The 20,154-nt window shown below is 38.2% G+C and overlaps 1 protein-coding gene across 1 annotated transcript in view; it reads right to left on the reverse strand.

The window, feature by feature from the left end:
• Nucleotides 1–13,750, reverse strand: part of nlgn2b (neuroligin 2b) — a 63,971-nt gene extending 50,221 nt beyond the window's left edge. Inside the window, exon 1 of the mRNA XM_018691340.2 lies at nucleotides 13,059–13,750. The gene's annotated coding sequence lies outside the window, so the exon portion shown is untranslated. The remainder of the gene's footprint in view (nucleotides 1–13,058) is intronic.
• Nucleotides 13,751–20,154: the final 6,404 nt, after the last annotated feature.

Raw genomic sequence — 20,154 nt, forward strand, 5'->3', positions numbered from 1 at the left:
AGAAACTACCAGGTAACTAATATCAAACTACAGTAAATATACAGTATAATCCATCCTGGACTCAAAGTGTAAAAGTCTTGTTCATTACATCTCCTGCCAGGGGTACATCACTTAATGAAGCTATTCTCAGTCAATTAATCATCAACATTGATTTTAGGAGCAACTGACAGCCCTACACGACAGTGGAGACATTTACGTTTGCCCTAACAGCCCTGTTTACTAATTAAGACATTAATCTAGTTTTTGGGTTTGTCATATTAACACTGGTCACTCTGTATTAACAGGAGTGAAATCACCTTTCTTTTCTTGAATGTGTTCCTGTGTCAAATGGGATAAGGGAGGGCTTTCTGTGTGAGTGTTTACAAGAACAACAAAAAGGTTAAGTGGTAGAAGCAAAGGGCCACACTTTTGGAGTGAATTATTTTAGCTGAAATTGGCAATAATGAGGCTTTCATTCAACATTGTCTGTAAGGGGATCAATTTAAATAAAAAACAACAAAAAAGTAAAATTCTCAGTGATTTCCAATTCCAAATTCTTTTCTGTGCAGTCTAATCAAACATACCTCTGCTGGGTGCTGTGCATTTGCTTAACTGAACTATTACTGCAATCTCTGTTGTCACAGTAACAGGCATGTCCCTGCATTGTTCCTGTCCTATAATCAAAACTAAGAAGTTCTGTCAGTGGTATTCTGATACTGACTTCCAAAATGTGATTGTTTTTTATTTCATCCTTTGCATAAATCACTCATTAGCATCCACTTACATTTGGTTGTTGTAATTAGGTGTTTTGTTACCTGTTATCCCCGCATTCCCCTGTGGAAAGTGCAATATGCTTTAAGGAGCATCCTGCGAGTGTGTGGCTGAGAGACACATGTCAGCCACACCTGCTCCATTCTTACATAAGCTCATGTGAGTACAAAAAAATACTAGGCTTGAAAAAAAATCACACATGGTTGACATTGTACAGCACATTGGCATAATAATACTCATTGCTACGCAAGTGTGCAGTCAGTTGAGGGGGATAGGGAAGAGCAGCTGCAGTCTGGATACTGCACCAGTGTGGGTAGATAAGGGCTGTGCTGGAGAAGCAGTGCTAGATTTTAGATTGAAGTGACATGAAGTGCAACAGAAAGGTGGGAACATAGAGTTATATTAGTGATATGTAGATGAAATGAGACAATAAAACTGCACTGCACTTATGGATGTATATCTGTTAAAGTGCATGGATAGTGAGAGAATAGAGTTACAGGCCTGATCACAGAAGCATTTCAAACAGTAAGATTTCACAGAGAAATCAATTCCTGTCATTACAGAATCAACATAATCACTGATTTCTCTCACAGCAGCAAAGTGACTCTGCACAAATTTTTTGCATCAACTTAAACTTTGGTGAACTTAACACGCTCACTTATGCATCAAGCAACAGCAAGCTGTCCTGACAGAGAACTGAAGAGTCTAAAATGGAGGAAGCTAGGCTGTTAGCTATGTCATGTTTGTCTTGTTCTACTTAACCTTGTGTGTAAACAGCTGTACAATAATGGTGTACTTTACTGACAGCTATGAGTACAAATAAGTCCATGTGAACTTGTTGTCAAGTTAGTGACTGAGCTAACAAGCTCAGAAGGCTTTCCCCCCCCTTCAGTAAAACTCTTTATTGAATGAATGATGTACGATCCACGGGACGAGTAAACGGCCCCACTCAGAAAAAACAAACACGCCTGGACTTGTGTCAGTCACTTATCATTTCATAATGTCACTTTATGTGGCAGTGATACTGTCACCACCCTCTCACCACTATATATGATCAGCACAATAGTATTTGACTAAAATGGATCATAAACATTGATTTGAAGTTATCATTACACCCTTGCTTATGTTGCTCTAATACGAGCAACCTTTTTTTCCGTTTGGAAACCATCACCTTGGTGACTGTTATGACTATAACAACTATCCCTTACCCTATTCAAACCCAAGCAATATCAATAAAGCCTTTTCATTCTATGTTGAATAATGACAAGTCCTTTATAGCCGATATGATGCTGCTTATATTGCACTGAAAAGAAGTCCAGATTAATAACATGAAGGAGGCAGCATGTTTTAAAGGGAATTTCATATGAATATTGAATACAAATCTGGTTTATATAAGGTTTTGTCCAAATATGTAAGTAATGTTTTATTACATTTTACAATTTGTAAAATGATTGATAAAATTGGAATAGCCCATTGACATTATTACGTCCATTCCAGAGTTGGTCCCATTACAGCTCCCAAAGGATTTGGATGTTTTTCATCAATAAATATATTCTATATGTAGACAGACAATCACTTTAATTAAGAGACATTGTTTGGGGCAACATTGTGGTACAGTGGTTAGCGCTGTCACCTCAGAGCAAAAAGGTTCCAGGTTTGACCCCCCACGTGGTGGTTTTCTGTATGGAGTTTGCATGTTCCCCCTAATTGGTGACTTAAATTGCCCATAGTCGGTCTGTCTCTGAATGTCAGCCCTGTGACAGACTGGTGATCTGTCCATCTGTCAAGATGGGACTGGCTCCAGCCCCCTCATGACCCTTCAGGATAAGTGGTAAAGATAACGGATGGATGGAAGAGTCATTTGTTGTTGAATGCTCTCAAAATAAATGCCCATTGTGTCTTCTTCCAAGACCAACTGAAACTCAATAACATCCAAAAATCATCATGTTAGGGTATTTGGTCAGAAATAGTGACTTTGTAGTATCAGTATTGCCTGGCGCTATTTTAGGGAAATCTCAAAAAATTGAGTAAATCACAAGAAAGATCAGAACGTAAAGTACCTCCATGTATGTCTGTCTCACTGCTGTTTTTTTTATTAAGTTAAATGTTTAATTGTCCAGTATAAAAGATATCATGCATGAGAGAGTTAAAAGGTACAATGACTAAGCTCCACTGAGTAGAAAAAATTGTGAGGGGAAGTGGAAAGTTGACCGTGATTAACTTTAGCCTTTGTTCTGCAGATGCTTGAAGTTATTTTTGATCATTACACCAACACGTTACAGTCTGCTATTTTCTGACTTCATGCCTGTCCTTTAAGTAACTGGCATCTGTATGGTTTGCACATTTTTGTTTGTTTAGTTTGTGTCCTTCACTGCTGCTGAAACCTTGCTCCCTAACCGCTGGTGTAATGCACTGTAGTCCAGCTGTGTTCTGAGTATCCAAACACATTAATAATTGAAATGTTTTCAGAAAGGCTGGGGTAACATGCATAGTGTTTTTCCTCTTTTGCAACATATCACCCGTTTTTCTCTGAAAATAAACCAAAGAGCTCCATATGTGTAAATGCACTTACCACTGCAACATCGACAAGGGATCCCAAGAATAACAAATTAACTTTTTTGTTTTGCTGTTTTCTTTTTTCTTACCATTGTTTGCTCAAAGAAGAGAACGCATCCTTCTTGTATTGTAGTTTGAATACCATGAAGATTGGCTCAGACAAAAGTGATCCATATTTTGATACAACCAAGGGGAATTGAGATGTTTAAAGAACAGTTGTTTTGAAGACTGAGATTTAGAGACACACCAATCTGACTAGCAAAATAACATTTGCCTTTTTATAAATGACTGCAACAGTCCTCCCCTAATGTTAATGAGTTGTAGAAGCCTAACCCTACTTTAGTTTAGAAAATGTTCATTCTTGACTAAATTTTTTTCCCAATGTTAAAGTGATAATCCTTAAGATATTCATGAAACCAAACCCTGTGTTTGATACTGCTTATGGTTAGCGTTTTCAGCAACAGCCATTCAGTGTACTCACAAATAGTGACTACCACTCTATATAACAGCCTCACTGTTTACTGTATGCTCTTTACATTACATTACATGTATTAAGTTAATGCTAAAGCAAACGGAACATCCTACTATTGCCACATCAAATTAAAAATGTTCAAATGGTACAGCATGGAACAGCTTTTATTGTGAAGAAGCCACAGGAAATGCAAAACATCTGTCACCACAATTAGTGCTAACAGCAATCGTTTATCAAAAATGAGTCTAGAAAGTTCTATTTTTGGCATTTTTTTTATACAGTGGAGACAGGGAGAAGCCACAGTGAACTGTCAGATGAAAAGCTGCAGGAGACCGGCTGCACACCTCCACCTTCTCAGTGAGTTAACCACCACACAATGACTGACGAGTGAATTCTTTCTTAAAACAAACAACAGACTTACTTATTAAACTGCACAGTGAACAGATTAACAAGTTTTTCATATGTTGTATTTCTGACAAAGTAGCTGCTCAAAAAGTGTTTGTAGTGTTAAACTGCACTTGCTGTTCTCATGGTAACCACAGGTGTCGCAAAATCAACTAGGACTGAAACCTTAAGGATTACAACTTTAATTTAAATGCCTAACCCTAACCATTCCTTAACCACAGTTTCTTTGCCATAAACACATATTGTAGAGAATGAGAAAAAAAAAAAAAAAAACTCATTAATAAAGGGTTTTGCAGAATCATCCAGTATTGAAATTTCTGTCCTCGGGTTGCAGAATCAGTATCTGGAAAGTAAATCTATCCCTATCTGAAATGTACTTTCCTACACATCTTATGCAAATCACTAACATGCAGTATGGTTTATTTGCATACTTTCAGAATATATGCATGTAATGATGGCAAAGCAGGCAGGGGAATATGTGATAGATTATGTGTTATTACACTCTGGAATAAATCAATGGATATACAGGGTAAATCAATATTATAGTAATTTGTCTACAGCCGTAATAAAGACCCATTTAACTTGATATATCTGGTGACAGAATAAAGAAGGAGCTGTCACTGTTGTTTTGGGGGGATCTAGATGCACACCTTTAGGGAAGCACTGCAGATTTAAAAACAGGATTAAAAACCTAAATCTAAAAAAAAAAGATATGCTATATGTATTGGAGATAGCAGGTGGTCTGTGTTTGACCACAGAATCATAATAATGGGTAATGCAATCATATCATCCCGTTGGTGCTATATCTACATGCTGTTCATGTCGAGTGCGGAAAGCAGCCTGAGAGCTCAGCCACACATACTGGAACATAAGCCTGCTTTATTGTCTCACACTAGAGGGAGTTTTGACTCAGGCTCATCATTCATTTGAGTAAATACATACAATTTACTTTGCCATGCTATTCAAGCTGCCACAACACAAAACAGCTGCTGAAATTTAAACGTTGCTTTAAGAAGACTGTCACGTTCAGTGGAAAGTGTACCTTGACAAATGGGCTCTCTGTGCTGATGATGTGTAAGTTAGCTTAAGTAGAGCACTGAGGCTCTGTACGTGATGTATTCTGCTGAAATGATTTGTAGGCCCAAAAGTGTTAAGAGGTTTCCTGCACTCTTCAGTTTCAGTGCCAGTTCTAACTTTTAAAATGGACAAATCATTCAAAATAAAAGGAGTTAACTAAATATAGATGGTATTGTTTCTTGCCAAATTTTGATTCTATGTATAGTTTCTCTTATGTAGTGTTTTCATTGTATTTTAATGAGATTATCATCAGACAGCAATATTTTATCAGCACCAACTGCCAATAAGCTGACACTGAAAACTCAGTAGAGTAAATTCATACATGCAGCCTCAATAAGACTGATAACTCAATATAAACTGCTAATTCAAGATGTTTCCTGCTACATCTTTGTGTTTATTATTATTATTATTATTATTATTTTCATTTTTTAAATCTGGACTCCTGTCAGGAAATGGAGCACTGTGTTGGTTCAGGAAAGAACCTGGATTCCTGCATGCCATCACCTGATCAGTATCAGATGACTCTTACAATCACCTATCAGATTGAAACAAGGTAATTAGGTGGTCTTGATAATCTGACAAGCTCACGCTCTCACTCCTGTGACTATTCATGTCACTGCTTCTGTTACACCTGGTACGTCATGCAGAAGCTGCTTGGATTCATCTGTTGAGCGCCTTTGAATGCAAAGCATTTTCCACATGGTGCATCTGGACTTCTGTTTACAATAAATTATCCTGAATCCTCTGGTGTAAATGTCTATCTGAACAACAACAACTGTACAGTGCAATGGTCTTAGCAGTACACACTGCAAACCCTTTGAGGTACTTACACAAACCTGCTTAGACATGAGGCTTCACTGACCTTGATCTTCTCCAAGTTACCACAATGATGTAACTTGAGGGAATTATGAAGTTACACTGGGCATTAAAATACTGCTCTACAGTTTATACACACAGCAGACACGCCAAAAATCTAAGAAAGACTTCAAATTGTAATCAAGCAACAAACAGCCATTATTCATGAGACAAAACTCTCGGCCTGGTGATACCAGCAACTGTGCAGCAAAATAATTGGATTCCAATAGAATTGCCACAATTTCTGGATGCACTCGCGAGGGCAAAGCAAATTTGCATGATCTTTTTGCCTCAAGTTCAACTTTGTTTAACTTTGACGTGCAATTTTGTGCCACTGACCAATAACAAACCACCTTGTCAGTGCTGACCTTTGACAAAACTGAAGAGAGCGCAGAAAATGGAGGAAATGGAGAGTGCTATCATACATTAGCTGTGCTGCACCATTCACTTTAATTTAACCTGCTCTTTTGAAGTACAAATTGCTCCACAAAAGAATTGTGTGAGGACAGTTATCAGACAGGAGCTGATGGTACGAAAACATCCATTAGCAACCATGCTAATCAGCTTACTAACTGACAATAACTGACAGTTAGCAAGCCTGACAGTTTGTATAGCTTTCCCCGCCAAGATCCTAGATCTACATTTACTATTTACTAAGATGTATTGTATCATGATGTGCCAAAAAATCTGTTGCAGTGACCCATCATCTGACTTGTTTCATGATGTTAATATTCATTTCTGAAATTAATTTTTTTATACAGACCCACTGAATTACATTAAATAAATCTCATGCTGCTCCCTAATACTCTATAGTACACAATAAGCACGCATAATTCTCATTTTCCTTTGCAAAAGGAAATTGATTCCATTAAATTGGCAATAGAAGATTATTGTCCAGGTAAATCAGTTTTAATTTCTATTCAGGCTGTTGGATCTAAATTGTATTTATCTGTACTTATTTAGTCTGTTTGCACCAGCCTACTAATTCTGCAACAGTCTGTGCAGACCAACCTTTTGCAATGCTGATAACATGAAGGTTTGCTACTTTCAAATTGGAGTTCTTAACTTTTTGAGAACATAGTAACCTCGGTACAGTTCTTCAACATTTTGTCACTGTTTGAGCTGGCATGAACTCACTGGAGGTCTGACTGTTTGAACAAACATTTTTCAATTAACAAGGGCAGACAATAATAGTCTACTTAGCTGACCAACCCTGGACCCTGAATCTCTAGAGATTTTAACATCAACAAAATACCATGTCAGTGGTTCATATCACCAAGGGCTGATATGAACCACTGACCCTCTGACTGACTTGACACAGTTCAGAAACAAAAATGGGCAAAATGTCCCAGCATACAGTGCAAGAACCAAATCAGCAGCTTAGAATGCACAGTGTACATCAATAACTATGCCAAGATCAACAGAAACCACAGACTTAAGCCAGCAGATGTAATGTAACACACCACAGTACACACCACACAGGAAACACTGAATAAAATGTAAACCATTTAATCATTTATCTTGTAATTTCATTTGAAAAAACTGACTACAAGAGCCTTGTGGGATGCCTGTTTTTTTTTGCATAGGGCTCACACAAAGCCATCACTTAAATTTTTAGTTAATTAGTTAAGGTCAAGTATAGTACAGTTTAATTTGGCATACCAAATATTTTAATTACACCAAATTAAAAAAAAAAATCCATATTGAATCATGCGTCATATTCAGGAATTTTGTTTTGTACGATTAGCAGTGATTTATTGAGTGTCTGATTTCTCATAAGAAACCCAGGTCCTCCCAACACATATCCTATGTCTTTTTTTTTCAACTGCTTACCATCTTTATGGCAAATCAAGCCTCAGAATAACATACAAAGTGTTTCAAATAAAATCTGTTCAACCAGGAGCTGAATGTGGTTCTGAGGTGGATTTCTCTACTTTGAACAACAGGGTGTAATTGTCATTACATACTGAGCATATATTCCTCATATATTCCGTCTTTGCACCTTTCCAGTGGCATGACAAGAGATCTTTATAAAATGTTCACATTTTCAGTGTCAGGTAGAATTTGAAAAACCTCTTCAGGCCCCAATATTATTCAGAGTAGTATTCATTTCAGTGCTTGTCAGTGTTTGCCTCAGATCATAGTTTTTTTTTTTTTTTAAACATCTGTGGATTACATTGTCTGACATCGTACTCTCAGCCGTTTTGCCTTTATGTTTATCCTGATAATGACTCAGACAATTCTCAGAGTCAGTGATGACAGTCTCTTTTTCTTTTCGGTCATCATATGTCAATCTTCACTAATTTTTTGCTCTCTAATTATGTCTCTTTTAGCTAGAGTGAGTTTCCACAATGCATTGAGTGCACTGCCAAGCACATGCTCCAATGTTCTTTCCTCTGAGCAATAGTTTACTTCTGGACCAGAGGGACAGAGAGGTGGGGGGCATGGTTATTAACATTTCCTTGAGCACCATATCTCAAATTTGTTCAGGCATTTAAGTTCCTCACTGTATCCCAAGGTAATGAAACTAGCATTAGCTCACTTCATACTGCGACATTAACAGGCCATCATATTCCCATTTGAAAATGTAGAAACTATGACATTTAATTCTTAGCAAATGGGCTGCCATTCCAATACAGTATATCATGTAGGCCACAGCTGCCTATGTGTCTAACTCATGTCAGCACTGCCCACACTTTTCTAAAGAGCACCAGCTGCCTAATGCCTTCTCTGTGTCATAAGCAAGGTGAATTATGATCATGGTCATCAATGATACACTAACACTGTTTGAAAGAAACAATTCTTTTTGCTAAAGAATACATGCCATGTTTGAATGCCAGCTCGAGCTTCTGCATCACTGGCCAAAAAATATCAGAGAATTGAAATGTTACAGCTGCTTAATGGATCATGTCTGATGAATTGAAGGGTGGAACTTTGTAATTCAGGAAAGGTCACGTGTCTCGTTTTAATGGGCCTGTGCCTCTGCTGCTAATAAAAGACACATTAAATTACCAGATATTTTAATGGGGTTTGGTGTGATATTCTTCCCAGACAGTACAAGACAGGATGGCACTTATCCTGGCTTATCTCATGGATGACTGTTATGTGATATTGTTCAAAGGAGGTTACACAAAATGGTTACCATGGCATTTGCACAGGCGTTTCTCCAGCTTTACTTTGCTCACAGATAATGGGTCAGGTCAAGCTATTCTCCTGCTTTTCTCCTGCTTTGTTGTGATGTAACTAAGAGCTGGGTCATCTTAACCTCCCTTTTCTCTGACTTGACATCTTCACACAGAAATTAAAAACTCCAAACCTCCATTACAGCAGCTACACCATTAACCCAGCATATAGTAAATGTTTTATGTAAAGATGCCATAGCTTGGTGAGGAACCCGGCTACTAGAAATATTATAAGCTACAATGCCTCCAAGCTGGTCAAACATAAGGCAGTATGGGATGGATTTTCATCTTGCTTTTGGCTGATGATTGCACAAATTGTAAAAATGGTCGTGCTCAAAAATTTAAAGCTACAAGTGGTGTCCTGTGTTTATGTATCTACTTATGTGCTATCACTGTGCAGACACTAAAGGTTATGTCCAATCCTAATGGTCAACCTCTCAGTCCAACAGAAATCACAATTTTGAAGAATGTTCTTGATACATCTCTGAGGGCTCAGGGTAGTCTAAAGCTACAAAATTGGTAAGGGTATGAGGGCTCTTTTGTGGACTCTTGATACACACTTTCTGTAAGTGCACAATCCTGAGGATTCTCCTTCAGGGACAGACCCACAATTCATAGGGTTGTGACATAAAAACAGGAATGTCAGGGGTACTCCAGAAGCATCCATTTTTTTTTTTTTTCAAAGAAAATAGAGCGATGGTCAGTTACCTCTGCTCCAAGTCATGTCATGCCACACAGTGCCATCCCATACTTTATAATTCCATTCAGAGCCCTTCCACCCAGCATATTTATGCATATGCTGCGTGTTCAATGCTTCAGCCACAGAGTGGACACTGAGATTGTGTCAGTTTGACTTAACCTTCATTAGGGAAGTTTCTAACACAAATGGACTCAGAAGTGTTCACTCTAAGGATCGAAATCCTATAAAATACTACATTGACTTCACCAGTGATACTTGCAAAGATAATGTTTGGCCAAGAACAGAAAGTCTCTCCAACCTCTTTTGTGAGGCACAGTCTGGACCTGCTGTTCTTTCACTTCCTCAAAGGCCCACTGAATGCAACTGTATTATATGAGAAAGTATAATATCACTTTACCTTCCAAACAAAGAGACCACTTGTTTATTAACACTGTTTATGTGATGGCAGCATAATGATACAGTACAGCTTGTAATGCTTTTGGTTTTAGGAGTTATTAACATATACTTGGACACAGCTTGTTTTAAGGCAGAAGTCAGGATTCTCTGGTAACATCGTAATTTGTAATGAGTGAGTCAGAACCCAAACAAGAGGATTTTTTGATTCCTATTTTTGTCTCTTCTCCAATGGCTACAGAAAAGTGAAGACACAAATGACACCTCTGTTTACGATAATTTACCATCTAAGTTTTATTAATCACATCTTATGGCTGCAAGCTCCCAGTGCCCAATGTCAGGGAGCTAACATACGGTTTGTGTTTATATTAGCTCATGGTGAGGCTTGCTGACTCTGTGCAACAGCAACATTTATTTTTAAAATGGAAAAATTGAATTCATCCACACAGCACTGCAGCATCAGAGAATGCCAGCTGCCAAATTCATGTGCTAAATGTTACTTGTTGCTTTAAAATATACAGGCTATACTTCGATCCACAACATGCCGAGCCCTTGCTGTATCTGCTAGCAACAGAAAGAAATGATGCAAATTAAAAATTGACATGTCACACATCAAGGCCTTAATGAGGAATTCAGGTGTTTCATTTGTTTTACTTGCGTAGATCCATAATAAGACAATCAATTCAAAATGAAGGTTTAACCAAGAATTTAACCAAGCAAAAACTACAATTACTAAAAGCTCTGACAGTACAAAACCAAGGCAAGATTGACTATCCATTTTAAATGCTGGGCCTTGATGAAGGAAATAAACATTGATGTGTGACAAGGCTGCTCTCTCTCAAAAACAGCTATACAAACAATACAACAGCTGGATGTCAACCCTGTCCTCCTTTAGAAAAGCTCTGCTTTTGACACTGTTTATGTGTGAGAGAATATCATACTGAACACTTTTGGACACAACTTCAACTTCCTCACCCACACATCACCCAAACATACCTCATTAAACATTAAGACTTAACACGTTTTGTTCTGGATTGTAAGTCTACATTTCGCAGTGTCATCCAATCCATTAAACAGCCATTCTGTCCTTTTTACTACATTTATCTTTTCTATTTTCTCTCTGAACCAAATGACACAGTGATCGCCATGGCATTAGCTTTACTGGCCATTTACTGTAGTTTTCTGGATACAGTAATCTGGGAAATTACAGTATATTTTCTCGGGGAAAATATAAAATAGCTAATAAGAATAGCTGGAAAACCAGTTTTATCTGTTAAAATGAATCCATTTATTGGGTGTGTGATGTCACCGCATTACATCCCTTCGTAAAGCAAAGGATCATCCTTAAATCAGACTAAATACCAGAAATGTAACAGACAAAAATGCAATAGAGACAAAATTGAGCACACACTGACGACCACATTTCAGAACTTGATCATTCAAAAATTTTAATCCTAGAAGGAATATAGGATTTAAGTCCTTTGAATGCTTAAGAGAAACATTTAAATTTGGAGTTTTGCAAATTTTGTTATTTGGCTTCCATTTTTTGCTCTGTATACAATGTCTTTTCTCTTAAATGCAATGACAAAATTTGGTTTAAAAATGCACTAAATTATGCAAATGCATGGCAAGTCTTCCATGTCTTCAGCCATGTTCCGTTCTATTTCAGTAAGTGTCCAAATGCCAGTAACCACGTTGACGTGATGCCGGCCTAGGAAAGCAATCACAGCTACTTCAACAGTACATGAGCAAGAGTAATACCAAATTCTGCAAAAGTCTACAAAACCACTTTATTGGTTTTCTGATGGATTTTTAAATGTCATTCCTCTGTAGCTACAGGCACTGTATCAGTGAAAAAAACACACACTTTTTCCTTAAAAATTAAAATATACCATTTCTCATCCATGACCTGTCAGAACAGAGGTCCTGTTGTCTGCCATTAACTGAGCACTGCCCAACCACCGCTGAATATTAATGGAGTCTTCCCTGGATCATCAGAGTGTGTGCATTTAATTCACAATCCTATCTGCATCTTCTAGGGCACAGGCTTTGTGTGTCTGCGTGTGTTTGTGCATACTGTGTGTGTCTCCCCGAGCTGTTGTGGGATTTTTGTTCGTGAGAGAGGACATCTTTTGAGTTTGAGCCCTGTCAAACACTCTGGTTGAGATTAGTTATATTACAGCATAACAGCATGTGTGTCTAATTAAGCAGCCATTAATACGTGTAATAAAAGCATTATTCAAACAATCTTATACCTTCACAGGCAGAGAAACAGAGCACCACTGGAGCCCAATTGAGAAGAGAAGCCAGTCCGACTGATTCCAATTAAATCACATGAATAGCATGTTGTTAGCAGCATGGTTAAAATGACAGAATACTGATGCTCAGTGCACAAAGTAGACTGATCGTGTTACGATGTGACAGCTTATCAACAGGCAAGGCCAATGGAAGGCTCCCACTGAAAGGAAGAAAATGCGTGCTATAGCAACAAAGTGGTATTAGAATTTACATTAAAATCTCATCCCCCAATTCTGACAGTGCGTCAAGATGGATAACGTGCGCAATGTGCGAAGTCACCAAAGCGTACATACTGCGCACACATAAAACCCATGATGGACAGAAAATCTCTAGTCACGTTTAGTAGGTGGTCGGAGAACATATGGCTTACCTAAAAGACTCGACGCGAGCACCGGAATTATGATGATGACGATGATGATGGCCCGTCCATCTAAACGCGATTCTTCTCTTCTATCCTCTGTCGGTGTGTCGATGATGTTTTAACTAGGCCATTTCTTCCCTGATCGCGATTATTTTCTCAGGAGGGCAACGCGTCGCAGGGCTTCGCACATCAGTACACCTTCTCGGTGTCCGTCTTTCTCCGGCTTTTCCAAAAAAAGCACACCTCATAGTGCCCCCCTCCTCCTCTCATCCCTCTCTGACAACACCCTGCTCTGTTCCTTATCCACAGATGATTGACTTTTATAATGTTGAGATGCAGCGGCGAGTATAATTCAAACTGGGGGGGCGAGGGGAAAAAAAGCACTCACAGTAAAATAAATGCGTAACGCTATAGCGTCAAGACTCTGCGCGTTGCTTCACAAGTCAACGCAGTGATCTGTCCTCTTTTCCCCATTTGTCCATGCTGATAATAATCCACGGGATATCTGCCCCGCCGCACCGCGAGGGGCCTTCAAAAACACGGACTGTTCCGACTTAAAATGTGAAATAGCGCTCTAAAGACACCCCACGAAATCAGGTGTCCAATCTCTTCTTCACGCGCTTGCGTGGTGCTCTCTCTCTCTCTCTCTCTCTCTCTCTCTCTCTCTCTCTCGGTTTCACTTGGTGTCTGATGCTCTTAACAGAAAATAGAGTGTCAGGCTGAGAAACAGCGCGGGGATCTTTCGCTTAACCTTCATGGTTTCAGAATAGTACCATATATATTTAAATATTATTTCTGAAGCCCGACACATGCGCTGAGGAGGATCCCACGGCTTGAGCTTCAACGGCTTCTCTCTTTTTCTCCCTCTCCCTCTCTCTCTCTCAGTGCGGTCTCATCAACTCTCTCTCTCTCTCTCTCACACACACACACACACACACACACACACAGAGAGAGAGAGAGAGAGAGAGAGAGAGAGAGAGAGAGAGAGAGAGAGAGACCACTTGCAATATTTCAATCACACAGCTGGTTGTCATGACGAGGAGTTGCGAAGCATTATTCAACATACATGCGCTAGTTCTACTGGAAACCGTAATGTGATGCATCTGAGGCGCACGGTACGGTTCTGCTTCGATCGTTTTAGATGAGGATCTGCACGAGGCTGACGTCAGATTTGTAGGCTTTTTTTTTTTTTTTTTTGTTTTTTTTTGTTTTTGGCGCCAGGCACAGTTGCATTTCATAGCGTTAAAATATAATAATGCTAGGAGTGGTAGGCTACAAATGTTAAGAGATACATCTACAACAAATAGAAATAAACATAATGATGATAATAGTGATGAAAGAACTACTCATAATATGCCCATGCTTCCCTATAACTTCATATTCAGTGGACCTACAAGAAGGTTCCTTGGAAAAACTTTGCAATTTGGCCATAATTTTTGGCCACTTGGGGGCAGCAAACACAAACTCATAACCCATTACTGACATAAGCTTTTAAAGGAGCTTCATATAAGTTTTTCACTACACAGCAAATGTTATCGTTAACAATGCTAGTCTAGAGGAAGAAAGTATGTTCAGTGGAAGAGAAAACGTACAAATAATTCCTTTAAGTTGATATAGAAAACTTGTTAGCAAATTGTTGCCTATATATTCAACCGAGACAAAGCAACATTTTCAGTCTGTTTTAGAGTCGTGTTTCTGTCCACCTGATGAAGTCCGATAATTACTCTCCATTTAGCTTTGTTCTCTTCTCCACCAACCCCCAAAGAAAATATCTGGCTCTGTAAAAGCTAAATGTTCCACTTTGTTAAAAACTGTCTGTCATTTGGTGTCGGGCATGAAGCATGCAGTAGAGATTAGGGCTGTTTTTGCAGAAAACAGCTGCCTGCTGCCTTTGGAAAGAATGCTGATTAAAGCAATGAGAGCAAACCAAAACAGCATTGTTGTGGGCCATAAAATCAAAACACTGAGCTAAAAGGTGCTAGAATACACTGTAGAGCTGACAAGCACTGCAGAGTGAGGTGATAATTCTCACAGATACATCGCTACGGACCCAACGTGCTCTGTACAGCAGTCATTTGATACACTGTTGATACAAAGATATTCTTAAGAGCAGCTTTAATAAATCACAATTTATTGCTAGCATAACCAAAAGAATCCTTTAGCCACTGCACAACAGGTCAGCAGAATATGCAAAAATAAGAAATATGTCAGGAATTAGAGACTTTATTCTCCATATTTAAATTCTACGTTTGTAAAGGAATATTTACAAAATTTAGAGACTAATTTGTAAAGAAAAAACCTAAAGGTTGTCTGTGCAGGCAGCTTATCATGACCAACAGTAACATTTTATCAGCAACGTCTAGCAGCAGCAGTGATTAAGACAGGAGTTGGGAGAAGACCTTCATTGTTGTGGCAACAACAATAAAAATGTGGTTAAGGTTGTGGAAAGGTTTGGTTAGAATTAGACACAAAAAATATTTGGCTCAGTTTAGTAAAAGATCATGATTTGGGTTAAAACATGTAGTACAAGTATGTCCTTGAGTTCATAGGACCTTTGTTGTCATTATTACAATAATAAACATGCTTATAGTTGTGGAACAGTCATGGATAAAACAAACAGCAATGACTATTGGTTTTATAATGGAAACGAACAGCAATAGTGGACCCATCAATCCTCCCTAACCTCCTCCTAATGTGGACTTCTCTGTCACCTCCTTTGCTCCCATCATAATTACTAGAGGTCACTTGAGGTCAGCTAACAATAACACACAACTACGGGTCGTGATAAGCTGCAGCCTCTGGACTTGTCATTTTTACAGGAGGACAGTCTCAGTCTTTGCATTAGCACGGTGGAGCTCTTCCTGGAGTCTAGTAAGTAGGTTAAGTCAAGAACTAGGCTCTTTCTTGTCACCGGTTCTATTGGATGTTCAATTTTTCATTAGATTTTTGTCAATGATTAAGTTCTGCTGACTTCATTCAACATATGACATTGGGACAGAAAAATGGTGGACTGCCCCCTTTTGGTTTGGGAACCACAGTTGAAGTAGTTAAAGTATCTTAGGGGCTTGTCCCAGAGGGAGGGTAAAACTGGACATGAGATTTCCACAGGAGGAAAATTGCAGCTCTCGTTAATGGTCATAAACTTTTTGTAGTAACAGCAAAAAATTAAACTGAGGATACAAGCAGTCAAAACAAGCTCCTTTCACAGAGCGACTGACTCAGGCAAAGTTAAGAGCTCAGACATACAGAAAAAGCTCAGAACCTAGACACTCGAGGGATGAAAAATCCCATTTGGCCCGGGAACTCCACAGGGTGCCTCAAAAAGCTGAAGATGTGGCTGAGCAGAAGAAAGTCTGGGCTACTTAGCCTGCTGCCTACACAACCCAAACCCACGATCTGCAGTAGGTAATAGATAGATGGATGGATAGATAAATGCATATCAGAGTCTACTTTTATTATTATAGCCATCAGTTTGATTGGTTCCACAAAGCATCCATTTGTCTGCACTGTCAAAACAATATTGGGATACTTTCAATTACATAAGTAATAGCAAATATAATCTTTTCTATGTACAGTGTTGATCCTACAACAAAACATTTTTTTTTTTTATGTTAAAGGAAATCGGCAGTATCCTCAGCTGATTTAGCTAGTAGACACATTAAATTGTGTATTTGAGTATACATGCGCAGTTTCCTACTTTGAGTCAAAATGAGTACTAAATTAATGAATTACTAATAAAGTGTATAGTGTCATAGAAAATTAGCTTACTAAAGGGAATTAAATTATCTGTAATTCAAGTACAACAGGAATGTTAATTGTAAGAAAATCAGTAACTCAACAATTCACTGAATAACTGTCCACAGAGATGAGGGACATATTTTCCATTTTTTGTGAGGAAAAAACTTAAAACAGCTGTAAGAGGTTTGAGATAGAATATTACATCTATAAGACAAGTTACTGTACAAGTCAGATGTGTCTTATCTCTGACTAGATTTATAAATCTGAAAAACTGATAGGTAATAAAAATTATTACTGTGTCCAGCATGATCTTGATAAGTAATTGACAGTAATGATATTCGGCTGGAAACGCCTTACTGATTTAGAAAAAGAGCAGAATTTCACTCCAAAGCCAAAGACTATTGACCACAACTTCTTACTAAGGGTCAGCATAGAGGGAAACCATTTCTCAGAAGTCCTTGTGTAGAGGGCAAATCTCAGGTGTCGTGTTAAAATGAGAGGGGAGATATTATAGGTGCTGAGGTCCCTGGGGCTCTGACCACTTATAGGTCAGAGAGGAGATTAAAGAGCCAACAGCTGCAGGAGTATCATCTGCTTACTGAATATCATTAACGGCAACAACAAAGCAGTATCTGACCAAACCTGCCCTGGAGTTTTTTCTGTCAGAAACTGTGAGTGGGAGTGAGTGGGATTTTTGTTCTTGGATTGCATCACAAGATCAAGCTTTTCAACATCACCTGACTTGATGGGAGAGTGGAACTTTGCACTGCTGAATTAAATTGTAGGCTGGTTTGGCTTGCATTCAGCAGGGAGATATAAGCTCATTGTTTCCTAAATCAAGCTTGTGCGTGCTGCTCTCGTGTCCTTGGGTCATACTGCAAGAGCTGAAATGCAGTGGGAGGTGGTACATGATTAGTAGAATGGATGACACAGAAGGATGCCTTCAGTGTGTATTCAATCAAGCTTAGTGGGCTAAAGTTTGCAGTTTGTATACCTCAATGAAAAACTACAAAAGTTACCAGTGTGTTATTGCATGGAGAGTAAGGGGCAGGAGAGGGTATAATATACAGTAATAAAAATGTTAGGCTTCATATTAAAATACTAACAAATAAATGGCTTAACATTATCTTAAATTAAACCAACTTCTTTGAACTTGAACTCTAATTGTCCTTTAAACAAATGAAAAATAATTAAAAAGAATACTGGCTCACAATAGAAGTATAGAGCTGAAGGCTTAGTTTAATAGATTAATAGATGGTTGTGAGACAAGGTTACTGTTGTAACTGAAAGTAACAAATCTGTGTATCAAGGCAACACATCAGAGACTGAGCTAAGCCACAGGATCCAGGAGATGACGCATTTCAATCTGCTCAGTTGTTGTTGAACAGCTCACTCTGCTGGATACTATTTGATATTGCATTACAGGGAATTCAAAGCAGCACTGATGTTGTTTCAGATTATTGTTCTGAATGTGTTCTGTATTTGTCTTAAGTCAAACATTACAGTTGTCTAAGCTAAGTCTCTCTAAAGTATTAAATGTTGATAAAGTTCAAGTCAGCATTGTGAAGTATTTAATGTTAAAAGTTTGCCAGTAAAAACTGAATATATGATATCACTGTAATGCTTCCCAAAGTTGAGATCACAAGTCTGAGCACAACATAGAGAGATGTTGTGATTCAAGAAATGAGTGAAGCTGGCAAGTAGAATCTCACTGTATACAATAAACTCCCAGGAAAAGTTGTCAAATTAAATCACCAAGCTGCAAATCGACAAGCTTAAATCCGTTAACAGTTTATGAAAGTGCATAGTTAAAATACAAAATATGGATTGAATGCGGAACATAAATACATGGAGTCTTCTCCCATTAACTCAACAGCTGTGCTTCATCCTCATAGCCCTCATACGGACAGAGAGAGAAAAACATGAATTTCCTGAGTCATACAACAACTTCACAGCATGAATGTTGTAGAACATGGCAGTGACAAAAGGAAGGCTGAAGCTAAAGTGCTGCCTCACTTCCCACCATTTCTGTGTCTTTCTCTGAGCAGATGTGTAATCACAGCATTAGAGCATGGAAAGTATCTGATGTTGTGCCTGAATGTCTTTTTTATTGTCAGTCCATCATTCAGTCTGACATTGCTCTCTCATTAGCTGTTCTCTGTCCTTTTTTCACTATTTGATTTTCTATAGCCAACAACTAATGACTGATGTATCCATTTGTTCTGACCTGATTTTCAGTTAGAACTGTCAGAGTGTAAAAGTGACTATAACTGCAGGTCAGGGGATTGTGAATATAATGTGGTTAATGCAAAGATAATTTGTTGTTAATTTGTTTTTGATGTTATAATGACTCAAATTATTAACATAAAGCAATGTTAAAAAACAGACAGTCAATGTTGTGGCTGATTTATTTATTTTGCAAAGATGCAAGCAAAAGCGTGTTTGTGTGCTCTAACATGAGCTGTAAACATTAGCATGTCCACCTATGTAGCTTACCACCTTCAGTAGTAACCTAGAGTAAGGTCAATGAGCATATCGTTTGCTAGCTACATCATTTGTGGGGTACTTCTGCCATACACACTGGCTAGTCCTTATCTTTTCTCTTGTAACATTGGAAGTGAAAGCATACCATTGGAAATACAAATATGTATAATATATATGACACTAGGACTAACTAGCCCTACAATACAAGAACAAAATGCTGCTTCTTCATTCCCATGCGTTCTAGGTGGATCATTAACTCATGAGGATGCTAACTTTTTGCTAACTCTTGGGTATGAAACTTTAGCCCCAGTCTTTCAACATTATATCACATACGTAGTCATGAAGTTTGTGTTCATTTTAAAACAAGTCAGCTGGAAACATTGAAAAGTTAGTGTGAGACAGTGTTTTCAGCCAACTCATAGAGCTAACATTATCTTAATTACTTGATAAACTTGGCTAATAAAATCTCCTACAACGCTACAGCAACAGTTGTCACTTCAGCTGAAAACTGTTGATTTTACTGGTTTACAGTATAACGTATTGCATTGTCCTGTACTCTATTGTACACCAATATATTATACAATTCCTACTATACATACCAATAAATTATAATATACTGTATACTACAATGGTTGTAGAAAACAAGTATTTTAAACAGAGCAAGGTGGCCCTGCCCTAAAAGCATGAAATGTCTTTCACAATCTTCTCATGAGGTTGGCACTACTTCTAGAAGAACTCTTCCAGATATTTTGTACCATAATAACATTCCTCTAGATAAAGCAACACAAATCATACTGTAATATTATGAAGACAAATACCACAGGTGCCTTTCATAAAATGCTCATGATACATTCTGACAAACCTGAACTCAAGGGCGAAAGGT

The sequence above is a fragment of the Lates calcarifer genome, linkage group LG20 (genome assembly GCF_001640805.2).
Source record: "Lates calcarifer isolate ASB-BC8 linkage group LG20, TLL_Latcal_v3, whole genome shotgun sequence".
In the NCBI taxonomy this organism is placed as follows: Eukaryota; Metazoa; Chordata; class Actinopteri; family Centropomidae; genus Lates; species Lates calcarifer.